Source organism: Microtus ochrogaster, chromosome 1 (genome assembly GCF_000317375.1).
Source record: "Microtus ochrogaster isolate Prairie Vole_2 chromosome 1, MicOch1.0, whole genome shotgun sequence".
Classification (NCBI taxonomy): Eukaryota; Metazoa; Chordata; class Mammalia; order Rodentia; family Cricetidae; genus Microtus; species Microtus ochrogaster.
The window spans coordinates 88,831,463-88,850,675 of NC_022009.1; the positions used below are offsets into that span (position 1 = coordinate 88,831,463).

The 19,213-nt window shown below is 37.5% G+C and overlaps 1 protein-coding gene and 1 non-coding gene across 10 annotated transcripts in view; both read right to left on the reverse strand.

Annotated features, from left to right (window-relative positions):
• Nlgn1 (neuroligin 1) overlaps nt 1-19,213 on the reverse strand; it is an 865,603-nt gene that overhangs the window by 566,190 nt on the left and 280,200 nt on the right. The gene's annotated exons all lie outside the window — the stretch shown is intronic.
• Nucleotides 29-220, reverse strand: LOC113457010. Its single transcript, XR_003377671.1, has one exon. It is a non-coding gene; the product is annotated as a U2 spliceosomal RNA (small nuclear RNA).

The following is a 19,213-nucleotide window of genomic DNA, read 5'->3' on the forward strand; positions in this document are numbered from 1 at the left end:
AATTGTACAAGATCCTTAAGTTTCCTGAAGGGGGACATGACTCTCTGAGGTATGACAGTGCCAGGTTGGTTGGTGGAACCAACAGAACAAGCTCCTATTCCGTCTCCCAGCTTCACCAAGCCCTTTATTTTAGTGTCCCTGGAAGAGGATATATCAGATATTAAACTGGCAAGAACAGACACTGCACTTAATCCTAGCTTAATCACGACCAAGAAGTCGTGAGTGCCATTTTAAAATAAAAATAATAAATCAAAAACATCATTGTCAATAAATCATTGATTTTTCTGAAATATGCTTATATAATTCCTGTAAGAACTCTATGGCCTTCTAAGCAGTGTGGGTCTCTGGACTCTTTAGAAGACCATAGGCATCATTCCTCCAGTACATCAAAGGGGATAAAGAGTTTCTAGGACCAAGCACATGTGTCTACCTCTTCTTTAGTTGTTGTCCAGGCATCCATGTCTACTATATTCATGGAGGGATTTTGTCTAACAGCTCTTTTCAGAACTTTGTTAAGTTTATAGATCTTTGGTTTATGTATTGTAGTTTCTTGTTTTGTGTTCATGGGTTTTTGTGTGTGAATGGGTGTGTCTCAATTTGTATGTATTTCTTGTGCTTTTTCTTTAACTTTATTATGCTTGATTTTTTCCTATTCTAGCTTGTTATTATTATTATTATTGATTATTATTTTCTAATGAGAGAAAAAAGGCTTGGAGTTGAATGGGTGAGAAGGGTAGAAGATTCTTGGAGGAGTTGGGAGAAGGGAAACCATAATATATTGTATGAAACAAAACTCCTTTTTCAGTAAAAAGAAATATTTAAATATGTCTATTTATAAATTACTATATATCTGAGTCCCAGCTATGAAGCTCAGGTTATCAGACTTGAAGGCCAATGCTTTTACCAGATGAGCTCTGTTTCTGTCCCCTGACCTTTAATCTCTTAATGGTCTGAACCCAACCTGGAAGTGAGCGAGCCTCACTCCTGCTCTACCTTCAAGCAAATAGAATGCACTACTAGCATGAACATTCTCCAGACAGAAGTCTCTCTGGCATTCAGTTTTGTAGAGGTGGAAGGTGGTGTTGACAAAACTTACCAGTGAGATTTACTAGAGTGGGGGCACAGGCTTCTTCTCACTATTGCTCTGAGATGGGGCAATGTGGAAAACCAGTCAAGCAACAAGACACTAAGTGGAAGTCAACAGCCCCAACTTTCTAAATGCAAACCAGGCTTTACGATGGGATATTTATCGAGGCAGTGGGCCGTGACGTGTTTTAACAATTTGTGGGCATATTTCAGGATTTTAAATATTTGCCAGTGTAACACAAAGTGCTTGAACCAGCTCCATATGATAAGTACACTTGGCTTCGACGTGAAATGGTAACGATCAAAATATAATTTCTTATATAATTGCTATTATAAATCCACTCTGACTCTAAGGGGCTTTACCTGTCACTGTTAATTAAATCTGTACTTTGTCACCTGTGATGATCCATTGACTACAGAAAAAGTCGTTAATTTTTGAACCAATAACAAATTACAAAATGTAATTGCAAGGGCTGTTTTATTTCCAGGGCTAGGTGATGAAATCCCCTTAATATTCAACAAAGGTGAGGTAACTTTTGAGTGTTACCATATACCTGTCTCACAGCCCATTGGGTTTAGTATTGGCAGCAAGCATTCTACAATTTTTCAGTTTCTTAATTAGATTTAGCTATTAATTTAACTATTCTATCATACAGGAACAGAGAGTACAACCCTATTTGCTAGTTAATTTTTCTTTTTGCTTTTACTAAACAATTTCTGATGGCCACATATGGCCACAAATTTGCTTCTGGAGTCCTGTTATTCATCCAGTTACCTATGATGCATGGCATTGCACACACAGTGCTTTACTTTCTACTGGCATAAAAATTTGGGAATTTTAGATATTATCACAATTTATATTTGTGCCAAATTTATAAAGCAATTAGGACACATCTGTCTTACTATTTTTACTTTACTATTATATACTTTATTTATGTGTATGTGTATAAGGTATTTCAAGTGCCCACAGAAGACAGATGTCAGTTTCCCTGGTACTAAAAATCCACAGACCTGTGTACCAGCAAGGTGGGTACTGAATCTGAGTTGTGCGTGTCTGGTTGAGCAGCAAACACTTTTAACCACTGAGCCACGTCCAGATCCCGTCTTTCTGTGCTTTCTCACTATCTGTGAAGTATGCTCCTCCTTTCCTTGCACAGATAAACTAAACTGAGGTCCACGGATGATAATTATTCTCAGCCACACTATTATTATGTGGCAAAGTCTCTGACTCACCAATGGCTTTTCTAAACCCCTGTGTATCTCAAATCACTAGTTTGATGGATAATAACAATGGAAATTAGCAAACATACACTGGAGATTTAGTGTCTTCCCCAAATTAACAAATAGCATCATATCAGAAGATACCCATGGATAATACATAGGTTAGATAGAATTACTGTAATTAAAGAGGTTCCCTTTCAATATTGAGGCCACGACAGGCTCACGACAGGCTCGTGTTGTCACGAACACACACTCCAGAAGTTCTGAGAAAAGAAATAAGAGTCTACCCTGGAAGAATTGCAAAGGTAAGTGCAGCAGGCTGAGGGGAACTGGGATCTTGTCCCAGTGTAAACCCAAAGATTTTTGGTTGGTGAAACCATGTCACAAAGGCCAATAGATGGCATGAGTGAGAGGCTTTGCCTCCAAGGCCAAAGATGTGAATTCACTGAGACCCCCAAGATGGAAAGAGAAAACCAACTCCTTCAAGTTATCTTCTCAACTCTGTGTGCATGCTATAATATGTGCATCTTGCATACACAAGCAAATAAATAAATAAATAAATAAATAAATAAATAAATAGTTAATGGATCAGTGATAGAAAAATACATAGAGGTCAATCCCCATCTATCTTAAATCTGTCATTTTCATTATGTAAATAACTAAAAATAGAAATATGTGTCTAGCTACACCTGAACCTGTCTTCTGACCTCTACTTGAAGATTGGTATCTCCAGATTTATGGAAATAGTTAACAGTTTGGTGATGACTAATGAATACAAAAACCCCAAATGAGAACCCCCAATGAGTATCAGAAAGCAGCAGATCCTAAGACCAGACAGGCAAAACAGAGTGAGATAGAGCAACGTAAACACAGCTAGGACGACAGGAAATGCTGCACGAAGAAGTGAGAAGACTCTTGTAGGAGACAAGGTAAGGTAGAATTTTCTGCCCAGACACCTGGGAGCCAGCAGTTCTATCTGAAAGAATCTACACTTGCAAGGGAATTAACAATATAAAGAAATGAGGAAAGAAACATGCATTATCGTTGTGCATGTAATGAGGTAATATGGATTGTTTAAATCACAGTACATCTATTTTTCAAATGTCATAGATTCATACCTATTAACAAATCCTCCTTATCCTGTTAAGTAAACAAGGAAATGGCAGAATTGTAAACTCAGTATATCTGTATGTAAGAGGTGAAAATACTTGCTTATAATGCATACAAAGGAGCAAAGGAGCATGCAAATCATCAACTTCCTTTAGTCTTTGGTGACAGTATTTTTCCATGCCGTCCAGACTTGCCTTGAATTTAAAATCTTCCTGTTTCAGCCTCCCAAGTGCTTACACTACAGTCACGAACTCCCACACCTGGCTGCCATAGTCTATTTAACAATAACATTGACTGACAGCAAAGACTATGCTAATCATATTGTTTGCATATTTTGAGTTTCATTGATGTGAAGGTTAATTATAAGTTTCCATGTAATCATATTCTTGCTTAAGTCCTACTAATTTTAGGATGTAGTTCTCTCAATTGCAAATACATTTCAATTTTTCTCGTGGTTACATTTGACTTGAACACTACCAGGTGGTCTTATACAACAGATTCAATGAGGTTCACTGAACCATGTGCACCTTGAATACAAAAGAAATATTTTTTTGTGGTGAAGGGGAATGGGTTCCTAGTATCTCAAACAGCACAAAGCTTTTTCCAAGATCATGATAAAGATGAAAAAAATTCGTGTTTAAATTAGGTCCAGTAGGTTAAGGTTCCTTCTTTCTTCAAGTTTTCATTTGATTTTTTGGTGTGTGAATGTTTTGTCTGCATGTTTGCATGTGTGGACAGCATGTGTCTGCCCACAAAGGTCAGAAAAGTTGTTGGATCCCCTAGAACAAAATGCTTCCGAATCACCATATGGGTGCTGGTAAATGAACCTTTGTCCTCTGCAAGAGCAACAAGTACTCTCAACTTCTGTGTCAACTCTCTAGCCCTAAGTGAGGCTTTCTTAATGAATGTAAATATTTCTTCCATTTTCAGGACACCAATTCAATTTTTTAAACTATCTGTTCTCTTTTTACTATCTTCTTTTTTATTAAAATGTTTTCTCAATTAATCTAACAATATTTTGACTGTTACTTCTTATATAGCTATAAGCCTATCATACCATTTCAAAGTAGCAACCAGCTTTGTGGTTATCTGGAAAGCACTGATGCCAAAGAGATCTGGCCACTAAAACACTGCTATTTCCAAATTCTCCTCTTATCTAAACAAAGTATTTGAGAGAAAATACTGGGAAGGAAAAAAGAAAATCCAGAAACTAAATGTCTTAGCAGACTCCATGCTTTAAAAATACTTCACAAAGTCAATGTCTTCACACCACAGGTGTTGCACTCTCCAGTAATACATTCTCAGTGTCTTCACACCACAGGTGTTACACTCTGCAGCATTGCATTCTCAGTGTCTTCATACCACAGGTGTTATACTCTGCAGCATTGTATTCTCAGTGTCTTCACACCACAGGTGTTATACTCTGCAGCATTGTATTCTCAGTGTCTTCACACCACAGGTGTTATACTCTGCAGCATTGCATTCTCAGTGTCTTCACATCACAGGTGATACACTCTCCAGCATTGCATTCTCAGTGTCTTTACACCACAGGTGTTACACTCTCCAGCATTGCATTCTCAGTGTCTTCACACCACAGAAGTTGCACATACCAGCATTGCATTCTCGATGTCTTCACACCACAGGTGTTATACTCCCCAGCAATGCATTTGATGTCCTCACACCACAGGTGTTACAATCCCCAGCAATGCATTCTTGATGTCTTCACACCACAGGTGTTACACTCCCCAGCATTGCATTCTGGATGTCTTCACACAACAGGTGTTACACTCTCCAGCAATGCATTTCACTACAGATCCTGTAACCTCACATTTCTCAAACTTTGCTAAGCTTGCCACTAGATGTAGATCACAGGTTCATACAGCTCCAATTACTTCATTTTTAAAGAATTTTCAAAAGAATCTTAACTGAAAACAAATATCAATTTGTACACTCATATGTCTAAGGTATCCAGTGTCTTTGGGGAGGTTAGTGCATGGTATCATAGATTTGAGGGGAAATGCATGTGAATTTGAATGCTAAAATCCCAAGAGAGGGCTAGGAGAATCTCTACATGGGTAAAGTGAATGCTAATCAAGCTTAAAGGCTAAAATTCAAATTCTCAGTACCAACAAAAAACCTGGAAAAGGGGGGTTGTGTCTATAGACCCAGGTTTCCTATGGCCAGATGGCAGGAGAAGAGAGAATCACCACACTCTCTTAGGTCAACCAGCCAAGCACATACAACAGTATATGTAGCCATGAACAACAAAAGAGGACCAACACTTGAGGGTAATTGTCTGACCTTCACATGGGTGCTGTGCATAGCATGTGTGGAACCACATTCATTTATGATGTTACAGGGTATGGGGGAGGTAGAAGAGGAGGAGGAGAAAAGAAGAGAGATAATGCAAAGGAATTTCCCATCAAAGAATGTGTCTAGATTGAAAATACCCTGGTGTTAGTGATTATATGGCAGCAGGAGAAGCAGAAGTAGAGTCATCTCAACTTTGACCTGGACACAGTGAACAGGTGACATAAGAATGGGCACAGAGAAAACATCACATTCAAGGCAAATAGTTTAAGTGAGTACTTTTAACCTGAAGAGACAATGCCAATGCAGTGGCTGCCAAATCCATCAGTAGCATTAGTAAAAATGACTTTGATATTGTCCAACTATTCTAATGTCAAAATGACATAGTTTTTATCTTCACTGAGCCACTAACAGAACTATGATTAAACCATCCTGTGTCATGGCAGAAGAAAGCAAACAACGGGAATTATTAGTCACCAGACAGCTCCACCATAGCAGAATTGTTTTCCCGTATATTACCAAACTCCTCAGTGTTTCAGGCAGCACCCGCATCAGATCTCCAAAGTCAAGACTGTGACTCAGCACATACACTCTCTTCCAGAAACAAAATGTTGAGCTTTTTCTGTTGTTATAAGAATATCTGAAAATTGTTCTCATTTACTTCAGTGAGCAACAAAGAGTTTCCAGCTGACAATGAGAAGCAAACATCATCTCATTTCCAGAAATCCATACAAGAGCAGAGCCGGCTACAAACACTTTCTCATTTATTTTGATTTTTGTAGTGTTCAGGAACAAACCTGGCCTCAAACACTACCACTGACCTACCCCACTAGTATTGGAACATGTTTATAAGAAAAAGTTATTTTGACACTTTGTATTTGGAGGCAATGTCAGACACAGAATATTGTCATGTGCTAGACTTCTATAACATGCTCATCCCCTAACTAGCACTTATGCTTCTCAAAGCCCAGCCTAGTAATTACTCTGTATTTGCAAATAAGTGAAGTTCCCGTCTGCCACCAAGCGCAAAAATTAAAGGAGGCGATAACACAGTATGTGTGTGATTTAAGGGACAGTTCAGCCCCAGCCTCTAATTGCTCTTGGGATCTGAATTGGCAAAACCATAAGACACTCAACAAAAGACTCCATGAAGGTAGGCCTATAAAACCTAATTATTTCTCACAAAGTAGACCATTCCTTTTAAAATAAAAGAAAGCCATGAGCAATAAAGACTATGCCATTAACAATTAGTCTTCTGCACACATGATTAGACTCAGACAGATAAAGCAGCCTTTAAATTTAATGACGAATCCTGCATTTTTGGCAGAGTTCAATATTCTGTACTAATTATGTTAAAAGACCTTGTGTTACTTAAAGGTACTTACACTGCAAAGTATGACATGCTCTCCATGGAATCATGGGTAACACTTAATATTCAACTCCGAAATCAACAGACACTTGAATGGACAATTTCAGGAAGAATCTGCAGTGGTTTTCAGTTCTCCAGTGTGTTTTTAGGAGAAATTTTAAGCCCCTACCAATCACAATACTTCCTGACACACTTCAGTTCAGCAATAATAATGGTTAAACCATGAAAATCATGTTCCTTAAGCATACATTCTCAAATTTAAGACTGAATTAAAATGGATTCAGATACCCAACCAGAAAAGAAGGCTGGTGAAAAATAAAACAAAAAGAGGGAACTTGTCTTTGATGTCTTTGATTTGTCCAACATTTTTGGAGTTTTAAAAAATAATGGTACAAAAGACAGTAGAATGAACCTATTAGAATTCTGGAAAGCAACAGTAGTTTAGATTTCCTGAAACTGAATCATCATATCTATCTCTAAGTAGAACAGATTCCTTTTTCTCTCCCTGCTTTACACAAACCTGATTCTACCCAGGGTACGGATGTCTCTTCTGTGATTGGTAATGGGTGTTATGTATGTATGTTATAGCTACGCAAAGGAACAAACCCAGGGCATGGTGGTGCTTAATAAACAAGACTCCTTTAATATCAAGTAATATGGTGATTTTCTTTTACATTAACAGTCTCCCAAAGATTACTATCTTTGTTTTTAGAAAAGGATGGCCCAGGAAGATGTTTAATTCATAAATATCCATAGTCTTTGTGAAAAGAAACAGCATCTTGTCCGAATGGTGCTGCTTCAAAAGACAACCATTTTAATTTGATTTCTGATGTGTAGACTGGAAAGACAAGTAAACACAGTCTCAGAACCATGGGGAAGCTGAGGAATCTTTTCTGCTCTTAACTGCACAATAGTTAGTGTTTCCATAGAAACTGATGGCATTGGGTGAAGTGCTGCCAACAAACCAGGGTTTCTAAAATTCACAGAGATGCTCCCAAAGCAGGAACAGTCACACATCCTCCTTACAATGGAAAGGTGATGGCAGAGCCTTCACAAGGTAAGAACGGCAGCTCAAATCAAGGAATCTTTTAATGGATCTAAGTCCCATTTTATCACTATTTTATTCAAAAGTCATACAGAAAAAGAATAGCTCCTGGCATCTAGCAAAAGAGAACTTTTAAGAATTATGTAGTTTTGGACATTATAAACATGCTTATTTGTATTTGTCTTTCTAACAGGTTACTCAGGATTGAGCCTTCCTTTTGGGTTCACTACTGATGTCATGGTAACTGGATCACATATACTCTTGATCATAAGTTGACCTGTCCCAGAGACCTGCGCCCTTGTCTCACTTGTTTCTACCCTAGTCAGACATCACACTATTGTAAAGTCCATCTTCAACTCTGACTTTTGCACACAAGTGTTTCTTACCAAAATTCAGAGATGGAATGTTGGCAGATATGTATATGATATTTTATTTATGTTTTTAATAAATAAAGATTACCTAAAGATCAGAAGGGCAAAGCTAAGCCACTAGGGATCAGGTAGTGGTGACACATACCTTTAATGCCAGGATTTGGGAGACAGAAGCAGAAGGATCTCTGTGAATTCAAGGCTATCCTGAGCTATACAAGAACAATGCAGAAACAAACTGAAATGGTGGTGGCTCACACCTTGAATCCCAGTACTAGGGAGTCACACCGTTAATCCCAGTACTAAAGGAATATAAAATGGGAGGAAATAGAGGTTCAGGCTGCTTAGCCTGCTTAGTCTGCTATCACCCATACTTGGTAGAAGTAAAACTTCTCTAGTGGCTTGGCTGTTTAGCTTTTCTGATCTTCAGGTTGCACCCTAATAATTGACTCTGGGTTTGTATTAGTTATGCTATAGTTATGCATTATCTAAGAATCTTGTATAGCTTCCAATTTGGCCTAATTTTATCCATTACTAGCTGTGCCATTTTCAACAAGCCTATTACTCCTTGTTCCCAATTCTCAAAGGGAATGCAGAACTGTCACCAAAATACTCTCCAACTCCATCAGAAGACATTAAAAAGTAGCTCAAGGCATTGTCGAATTTAAACCATAATATGATTGATGGGAAATTTGGTTTAAGAAATGTCTATTTCTTTCCAATAAACAAATTGCCATTATTTAATGAATTATAACATCAATGGTATGTTACCATGTGCTTCTGAATGTCTGAAATCTAAACTCCATCTTATGGGAATAAACAGAGTGGTCAAGGTTGTGCTTTTCAGAAATCACCAGAGGAATCAAGTCCTTGATGTAAATATCATCTAATGGCCACACATCATAAATTTAGCCAGTATTAAAGTTTACAAGTCCTGATCTTGGTTGGCTTCTAGCAGTTACTCATATTCCTTGACTTCTGGCTTTTCTATCCAGGAACTCATAACCTTCCCTAATTCTGATACTCTTCACATGTCTTTATCAGGATCCACATGACTAAAGTGAGGCCATGCAGATTAATGTGCCACACCAAGGCACACAACCATATCTACAATGTCCCTTTACATAGCACTAGGGGCCAGAAATATTTGGTGAGAGAATTATTTTGTACGTATACTTCAAAAGTGTTGAATGATTTCCACAGGGTTTCTTTTGCACTGTTATGAACTCCGAACTTTGAGATGTTTGCCAGCATGCTAGACAAGCACCATAAGCTACAGCACTAGAGTTCCACATAGCTAGGAGAAAATTCTATTGAAGCATAGCAGGATATACAATGAATGTACGCTGGTAAAGGAGCCCACTATCTACTCCCAAATACAGTATCAGCATCCAGCATCCTCTCTGTCTTCTAAATAATTAGTTTGCCCTTCCACATGTCAGTTCCACCTTTTATAGAAATTTCTTCCATATGCAATGAATGAATGTAAAAGATATTAGACCTTTAGACATAAGGATGCAGATATAGGTTTATTTCTACAGAGAATTCATCTAAAATGTGCTTAATTATGAATAGATGCTATGCAAAGTTGAAAAATGACAGGATTTTTGCATTCAATACAAGAAACTCATTATGGTATCATAAAGAACCAAGTCTCTGATCTTTCATAGCATCTTAATGATGGTGAATTTGTTTCTTTCTTCCTGGAGACTATAAAGTACATTAAGGTCAGAGGGGGTTCTGCAAGCATCTTTTCTCGCCTTACCAAAGTTGGTGACCCAAGTTCCCATAAATAACAAGACAATTTTCTGTAAGATGTAGATGTAATTAAAATGAAGTGATCTGACTCTTTTGATTGCTTTCAAAATTATATTTTCCAAGAAATTGGAGGCTGTAAAAAGTAAGAAAAGACATCACTCCTATAGTTATAATTAACATGAGAACTTTTACAAGAATTTCAGGAAGTATACAATTAACATTAATATGCGAGAATATCTCCCAGGAGTGTGTAGTTTGTGTATTTGGGGAATCTGATTCATTTTCTTCTGATTTTCCCAATTGTCTGCATCTACTCATTTTCACAAAAGATGAATAACTAACGGCATGTGTCCTGTCCTGCTGGCAAGAGTGTGACTGTGCTCAACTCAATAGGTGATTAGCTCTGCTCACCACAAATTCCCACTTGACAAATCATCCTTTGTGACTCTAGGCACAATCATAGTCTGTCACTTGCAAAATTATCTTTTGTGTTTCTTTTCCCATTTTCTTCCAATCTCATAAAAGTGGACACTTCTCTCCCATGTCCACACCACCTCCGTGGTAGAGAAGAGCTCATTACTTAAGAGGCAGTTGACAGTACTGCTATTGCTCAGTCCTCAAAAAAGTATCTGTAGCTGTTCCAATGCTTTTGTGTTTGCTTTTGTTTCTGAACGGCAGAACATAAAGGCTTCTCTCATATTACCTGAACACTTTTCCACAGCGCAGACCCAGAAGTTACAGCCACAGATACTGCACAGGATACAGTAGAATAGTAGGTATAGAGGTGGAGTTCAGGAAGGAGAAGAAGACGCAGTGGGAAAAGGACTTGCCATGGAGTAGTTTGACTTCTCAGCACTCTATATAAATACCAGGTGTATGTAACATCCTGCCTTTAATGCCAACATCCAGATGGAATTGTCAGAAGATCCAAAAAGCTGTCGGCTACACATACTCTTCAATGTGGTGATCTTTGCATTCAACCGACAGAGGCATTTATCAATATATAGGTAGAGATAAATCTGGGAAGACATGTAGCTTCAAACACACACACATACACACACACACACACACACACACACACACAACACAGGGTGGGGAGATTCAAATGAGGCTTGTCATAAACTTCCATTTTGTAGCTAAGTTTACTGATAGAGAAAAATTATTGTGAAGATTAATAATATCAACATGACAAATTTTAGAATCACCATGGAAACAAACTTATGGAAATGTCTGAGAAAGATTTATACTAGGCTAATTGAGCTATTGAGAATTATCCTAAGTATGGACAACACTATCCCATGGGCTGAGATGCCAGAACGAGTAAAATGAGATAAGTTAACTGAGAACCAGTATTAACTATTACCTCCGCCCTGACTGGATGCAGTATAACCAACGGCCTCAAGCTTCAGTCATCCTAATTCCCCCAACATGGTGGACTGTTTCAAACTGTGAACCAAGATAAATCTTGATTCCTTAAGTGGTTTCTTCAGTCACTTGCCATAGCAACAAGAAAGGCAGCAAACACACTGGTGTTTGTATCCACTACAGAAGCAGCATGTTCATATAATCCCTGAGAACACAGCAGAGCATCTTTCTACAGCCCTGAAAAGAAATCAGACCATCTGTCTGCCCTCATGACACATTTGGATAAGAATATCAGGGTGGAAATTAAGGTCAGAACAAACCAAGAGAGAAGATTTGACAAGAGTAGGCTAACATATTTAATGTCAAACAGATTTTAGATTTGGCCTAAAATTTCTAGATGCCCTCTTTAAACTATGTCAGTGACATTTAGCTTAGATTCCTTTATCCTATGTTCATGCTTTGTAAATGATCATGGAATTTGGGCTTGGAAATGAGAAACCCATAAGGAAGATGGGATATAGAGCAAAACAAACATAGAGGCAACATCCTCCCTCAAAATTCTTTTGTATTAGAAAGTTACTGAACATGTGTTTTTTTTTAGACAACCCAAAACCAAATTTTTAAAAATTACAAGATATATGAATTGTGTTGCTGAAAATATAATATACAGACAATTATATAATGGTGCATTCATGATCAGTTTTAAAAGTAAAATATACATTTGATCATTTGAGATAACGGTATGTTTAGATTAATTGTTATTAAGTGTGTGTGCATGTGCTTGTGCATGTTTGCATGCGTGCATGCATATGTACATGTGTGAATGTGCACGTGTATGTGTCTCTATGTGTGTGCAAACATGGGTACAGGTATCTTAGAGAGAAGAGGGTGCTGATCCTCTACCATTGGAATTACAGGCAGCTGTGGGTAGCCGGATGTGGGAGCTGGGACAGACCTTAGAACAACCTCTAAAACGTCAGGTGATATTTTAAAGTGAAGTATAATGTTTTCAATGATCCATGTCCTATTTTGAAACACATTTTAATGACCAGACTATTATTATTTGTGTAACAGTTATAAGTATATATTTATGTATATAAAATAGAATACCATTCAACTCAAAAGAAATTAAAATTTAGAAGTTGCAGGATTTCTGTGGTTAATCCCTATTATATACTAAAAACTGAAGATTTGGAGGGAAGACCTGCAGATGTTGAAAGCAGGTGATGATTGCTGAAGACACCACACACACAGGAAACAGGATTGGAATGATTTAAGCTAAATCTAAACCGAAAGCCTCCTTTCTATTGTCCAGCTTTCGTAACTCCACGGTACTATGCAGGCTGCCAAAGGATGGAAGCAGTCAAGTCCTATACAGCAGCGATGCCTATGAACCACAATGACCCGCACGGCAGTACAGCCCGAAAGGAGCAGAAGCAGCGCTCAGATCTGGCAATGACCAGTAGCTGTCTACTCAGACCTAACACCCACCAAACAGGAGAGAAATTAATACTGGGTACAAGAAACTTAGCCAGACCCAGTGAAGCCATGGATCTTAGAAACAAACCTTTTAAAACTTATCTTCATTTTCACAAATAAATGTAGTTATCATACTTCATAAAACAGAAAACCACAACCTGACCCAATGCAGAGATCAATGAATCGTGAGCAGACAGCCACTCACAGATGAATCTTCAGCACAACTACTGCTCCTAAAACTCAAGGAACATCATGGACGAGGGACCAGTAAGACTTAGTTAGTACCATAGGACCAGGACTCTTCTGTGAGACTGTGTCTCCTGGAAATGACTGCCTAAACAAGATCCAAACAATCACAATTAAAAATAAACATGCTAGTGTAAAAGGGAGAGAATCTCGTGGTTTCTCACACCTACACAGAGAACTATAAACATCTAATTACTGCTGAGCAAGGATGAATTAGCTTTTCTTATGGTAGAGTCTTCTAATTGGTTGTCAAATAAAAAGTAGTCAACCCTAACATCATATAAGTACAAACAGAACATGGGATCAACACGTTTTATATTTTTATAAAAACGCACATGTATCCATATGTATATGTATAACCAAAGTAAAAGAAGTCATCAATCTGAGATGGGGATAGGGAGGTTGAAAAGAGGACATGGAAGGCAGAATGATGTAATTATATTTTATTTAAGAATATATTAAATAAACATTGTGTGTGGCTGGAGAGAGACACACAGTTAAAACACCTATACACATAAAACAAAAAACAAATCTTTTAAGAATTGCATGGACTTAGAATCTATATTATTAACTGAGGTCATACAATATATGAAAAATGATACATGTTTTCTCACATGTAGAATGCGATCAATCATTTGTCTATTTATATAAGTGAGTGTACATATAGGTAATGGTTAACATGAAGAGATAAGAAAAAGACTAAATATAAGGAAATGAGGAAAGATTGAATACAGTTAATGGTCCTGAGTTATGGAAGAGAATAAAAATATAATTCTTTTAATACTTCTAATATTCTTACAAAATTTTGTTTGTTTTCATGGTGGATCAGTGCACAAAATATAGCTGACATTGAAGGTGTAATAATCAATGTGAAGGTATGCGTTTTTTATCCAAATATGCATTCTAAGTACAGAAGTTCAATCAATAGTATAGACTTTGACTCTGACTAATTTGGGGTTTGTGATATTTTATTTATTTGGTAATTTTTTAGTTTGGTAAATTGATAGTTTTTAATAATAGAGTTTATTTTTAGAATGGTTATAAACAAAAGACATAAAATAAATATATAAATATGCTGCATGTTACAAGGTGAGGTCATCTGTAAGTTTTACAAATTATGTAGTGTTAATCTAAATCAGAGGAATTTTAGAGCAACGTTAAGTAAATCTTCAATTAATTGACAAGAGAATACCACATAATGTTACTAAGCTCAGGGCATTGGGTAGCAGAGGCAAACGTACAGTTTCATAGAACATGCTCAGCAATCCTCATCACATGAGAAATTCATCAAAAAACAGTATTCAGGCCTTGATGAGGTAGGCTCTGTGCTGACTTTCTCAGGCATGCAAAACAGAACAATAAAGACATTTTCCTGAGATTTTTTTGAAAGATTTTGAGGTATTGTATAACAGATTTGTGATATGAGAACTGGCTTTTCATTATGGAAAGGGAGCAAAGAATCCTCATCCCTTTTGTTTTTAAGAATTTAAAATGAGTTCAGAATATTGGCACATGCCCTTGATCCCAGCAGTCAGAAGTCAAGGACAGATGGATCTCTCTGTGTTCAAAGCCAACATGGTCTACAGAGTCAGTTTCAAGACAACAAGGGCTACATTATGATTTCTGTCTCAAAACAAAAATGATCAACAAAGAAGAACAAAACAAATTTTGTTTTCTGTTTGTATACTTTCCAATGTTTTTCTAAATATCAACTCTAATTTCCTTTCGATGCATGGGGAAATAATACTAAAACATAGAATATCAGATATTCTACGAATTTCCTCTTTTTGGAAAGCATAAATTTCTTAAGTGTAAGAATGGACAATATAACCAGAATTTCAACTTTTCTTCCGTAAGACAATGAACATATTATAGAATGTTATTTTAACTGGGCAAAGATGGATGCACTACATTTGTTTATGCAGTGGAATATTACTTTAACTGTGTGAAGGTGTGCTGCATTTGTTTGACACTGTAAGGATGTGGGTTTAATTATGTGAAGATGTGTCCCATATTTTCACCTTACCTGCCTATGGCACCTGATTGGGCTAATAAAAAACTAAACAGCCAACAGGTACGCAGAGAAATGATAGGCATGGCTCGCAAGCAGAGAGAAAAAAATAGAAGGAAAAATCTAGGATCAAGAAGAATGAGAAGAGAAGGAGAAGAGAAGGAGGGAGAAAGAGAAAGACATGCTCGGGGCAAGAAGCCAAGCAGCCCCCAGCCAGCCAGACACGAGAAGCATCAAAAATAAGATACACAGAAGGAAATTAAAGTAAAAAGTGCTGAAGAAAAAGGTAGATAAAGACAAATGGGTTAATTTAAGTTAAAAGAGCTAACCAGAAATAAGCCTGAGCTAGGCTGAGCATTCATAGCTAATAAAAAGTTTGCGCTATGATTTGGAAGCTGGTTGATGCCCCCCACCCCCCCCAACACACAACAAAATAAAATCTAACAAAACAATGCTGCTTACTGTCCCATTTCTTTCATGTGTTCCGTAGGGCACAATACAGAATAAGACACATGCTTAAGAGCTTGAAAAATGCAAAAACTGATAAATTCCATTATTTTGAACCTTTCTGGTATAAGTAAGCAAGGCTTTGTGCATCTAAAAGCAATGTCTGCTATCCCTGCCTTTGATGCTGCAAGAATCTGTTAGATGGCCAGAGCTCTTGAATGGAGTCATTTGAAAGGTCTCTTAATTCACATCAATGAAGGAACAAGAACATCTGCACCAGCACCAGCCATGTTTGTGCAAAAAGGAAGTTGCATCTGATAAGGCAGGGTTAAAATGTGATGCCTCTTTCTTGCATTCTCGTTTCTCAGAGAAAATACTAGCACTGTTATTATCACCTGGCATTTACTGAATGGCTATCGGTTGCATAATCACCTCAAGAGTTCCACAAATCAGCCACGTTGCTCAACAAAGCAGCGTCTTCCTAAGCATATGTGGCCATGATAAACTAAATCATGGAAAAGGAGTTTTAGGTGAACATATTGGAATCACGCAGAAACACAACTTTTTTCATCATTTAAGCCTTGAATAATGATTTTGAACCACTGCTTGCAATTCAGCTCACAAGGGCAAACACTAACAAGACATGAATAATTGGAAAATTAAATATATCCTTTAAAGATGAGTGATTTAACTGGCATTTATATAAAAGGGTCTTGCCTAATAGAATGGGCATAAAATACTACTGAATTTGAACCTTTCTTCCTCTCATGATTCCTCTCTTTATCAATGAACAATAGGCATTTATAAGTTACTTCTTATTCTTAGTAAAACACTTTACAAAAGTAAACACAAAAGCCCCAAGTAACAGTTCCTTTATAGTCATCTCTGTCATCATCATGCATATTTAAATGATGCTAATTTATGTTCCAGACGAAAGACCCCTTGAAGTAAGCAGTGTATTTGTTCCATTTCTATTTAATGGGCATAGATATTGATCACTGGGAAGAAAAACCAATCATGTATTTTTAAGGACAAATAGCCAGGAACTATGTTATGGAAACAAACAACATTAAAAAAAATACAGAGCCTTACTGTGAGCTGCCCTAACCCTATGTCCTTCTGGGACAATGCCATGTTTACTCTGTTAAATGTTAGCATGTAGCTTTGAAAAGATTAAAATATGAACATATACGTTGGCGAATATAAGATGCCATACATGTGAGAAATGTTTAGCAACTAGAATGAGTGACTAGCTTCGATCCATTCCCATTTTTAAATGACTGTGGGGAATGAGAAGGTTAATAATGGCTGTCTCTCTGAGACCAAGCGTACTTAGAGGAAAGCACAGTTTCCTCCTCATTAAGATCGTGATCACGTAATGACTGTGAAGAATTTGTAGGTCTCTGGTCAGATGTTTACTGTGTACTTGTCTACAGAATACCTTATAAGTCAATATGTGAGTCTATAATGTAACCATGGAGACAAGCCTAGCTGACAAAAATTCCCACTTTCCACTATATATAAAACAACATTTCTTATTTTAAAAACTATTTATTTCCTATTTTGATCATGCTCATGCAAATCTATTCTCCCTTTCTTATCCACCTAGCTTTATGATTCTTCTTTTTATACTTAAGACCAATTTGTGTTGGCCAAGTATTTTTGCATGTGTGGCCTTTCACTCGAGTCTAGTCAACTTGTCACAGACTACACTCTCAGAGAAAACTTTATTCCTCTCTCTCAGTAGCTAACATTATCTTATTATTCTTCACCTAGTAGTGAGACTTCCCACCCAACCTCCATTGGCATGCTGGGATTTTGTCTGGCTTGGACTTACACAGGTACGTCTATGCAGGCATACTTTAGTGAATTCTTTTGTGCAAATTCCCTGTGTTCAGGAGAAGCTGCTTCCTGCAGTTGTTCACTACATGTGGGTCTCACATTCTTCTACCCTTCTTCCTCAATGATTCTTAAACCTTGAAAGGATGGGTGCTGTTGTATGTTCCCTTTAAGGCTGAGCATTCTGTGGTCTCTTATTCCCTCCTCTTTTGCCATTTGTGTGTCTCTGAGTTAATCTCCATCTACTGCAAATAGAGCTTCTGTGATAAGAGCTGAGGAGTGCATTGACCTGTAGATACAATGATAAGTCATTATGAGTCAGTTTAACACTATGTGAATTTAGCAGAAAAATAATAATAATAGGCTCTACACCACCATCTTTAACCTGTCTAGCCATAAGTTCTTGGGGTAATAGTAGTTGTCAGGTATGCATTTTATCTTATGGAGCAGTTCTTAAGTACAATCAGAAGTGGTTTATTATTCCTGTTGCACCAATGGGCATTTTTAACCAAGGCAGTCATTGTAGCCCACAAGGTTCAAAGTAGGATATGACTGGTGGTTACTTTTCTCCTCTGGTAAGCTGGCCAGTAGAGATGTAGCTTTCTGGTTAGTACCCGTTTTGTTTTTCCATGTTCTATGACTCATGTATGTCATGTCTCTAACAATAAGGTCTTCCTGTGAAGTTCAGGAGAGTGACCAAGAGCTCTAGCAATAGCTTGTAATATTTATGGGTCTGTGCGACCTCACTGGCCACTCAAATGGCTATGTATTAAACTTATAAGAAATAAGTCAAACTGATGTTCTTTTCATGGTGGATGTGCTAGAGTCTGCAAAGGTGGAGAGAAAGAAAAAGACACAACATGTGGAAAGAAATGAGCAATAATGGGCAATACTACACAGGGATTCTTATCTGGGCTTTGTTGGCTTGTTTTTAATACTTGGATAATCTTCACCATGAACCATGAGCACATTTAATTCAAGATGATGCAATTCTCAGGTCACCGATTATTGATTCAGGAGTGGATAAAAGACATAAAAGCCCTTTCCCAGTGGTTAAAGAGGGGCAACTCCGCAGGAAGTGGAAGGAAAACTTTACTAACCACTTTCTCAAATTAAAACTTGAGAGTTTCCACAGGCTTGCCGGTGCCTCAGAGATATGCAGAGGCAAGGAAGTCAAGGAGTAAGACAAGCAGCAATGAGGAATGGCGCAAGATGATTATTTGGGGGCATTCATCTCTGTCTCACACCACTGTTACATTGTTCAATCTTTGTTCTTAAATTGTGTTCGTTAACTAATTTGAAGATTTAGGTTAACATGACTGGAGCTTAGCTTATTCTCATACACAATGATGAACCACAAATAAATGACTCATATATATAGGGTAGGCGCCGTGAAAAATAATGGTCAGAAAAGATGAAGCTACCCAGGATTTCAACACAAGTGATGAAGACAAAGCTGAGTTCTGCTTTCAGATGCTATTCTTATACAAATGGGCAAGATGTGGTGGACGACTAAAATGAATGAATGAAATGCATATGCCCTGGCCGGGCGGTGGTGG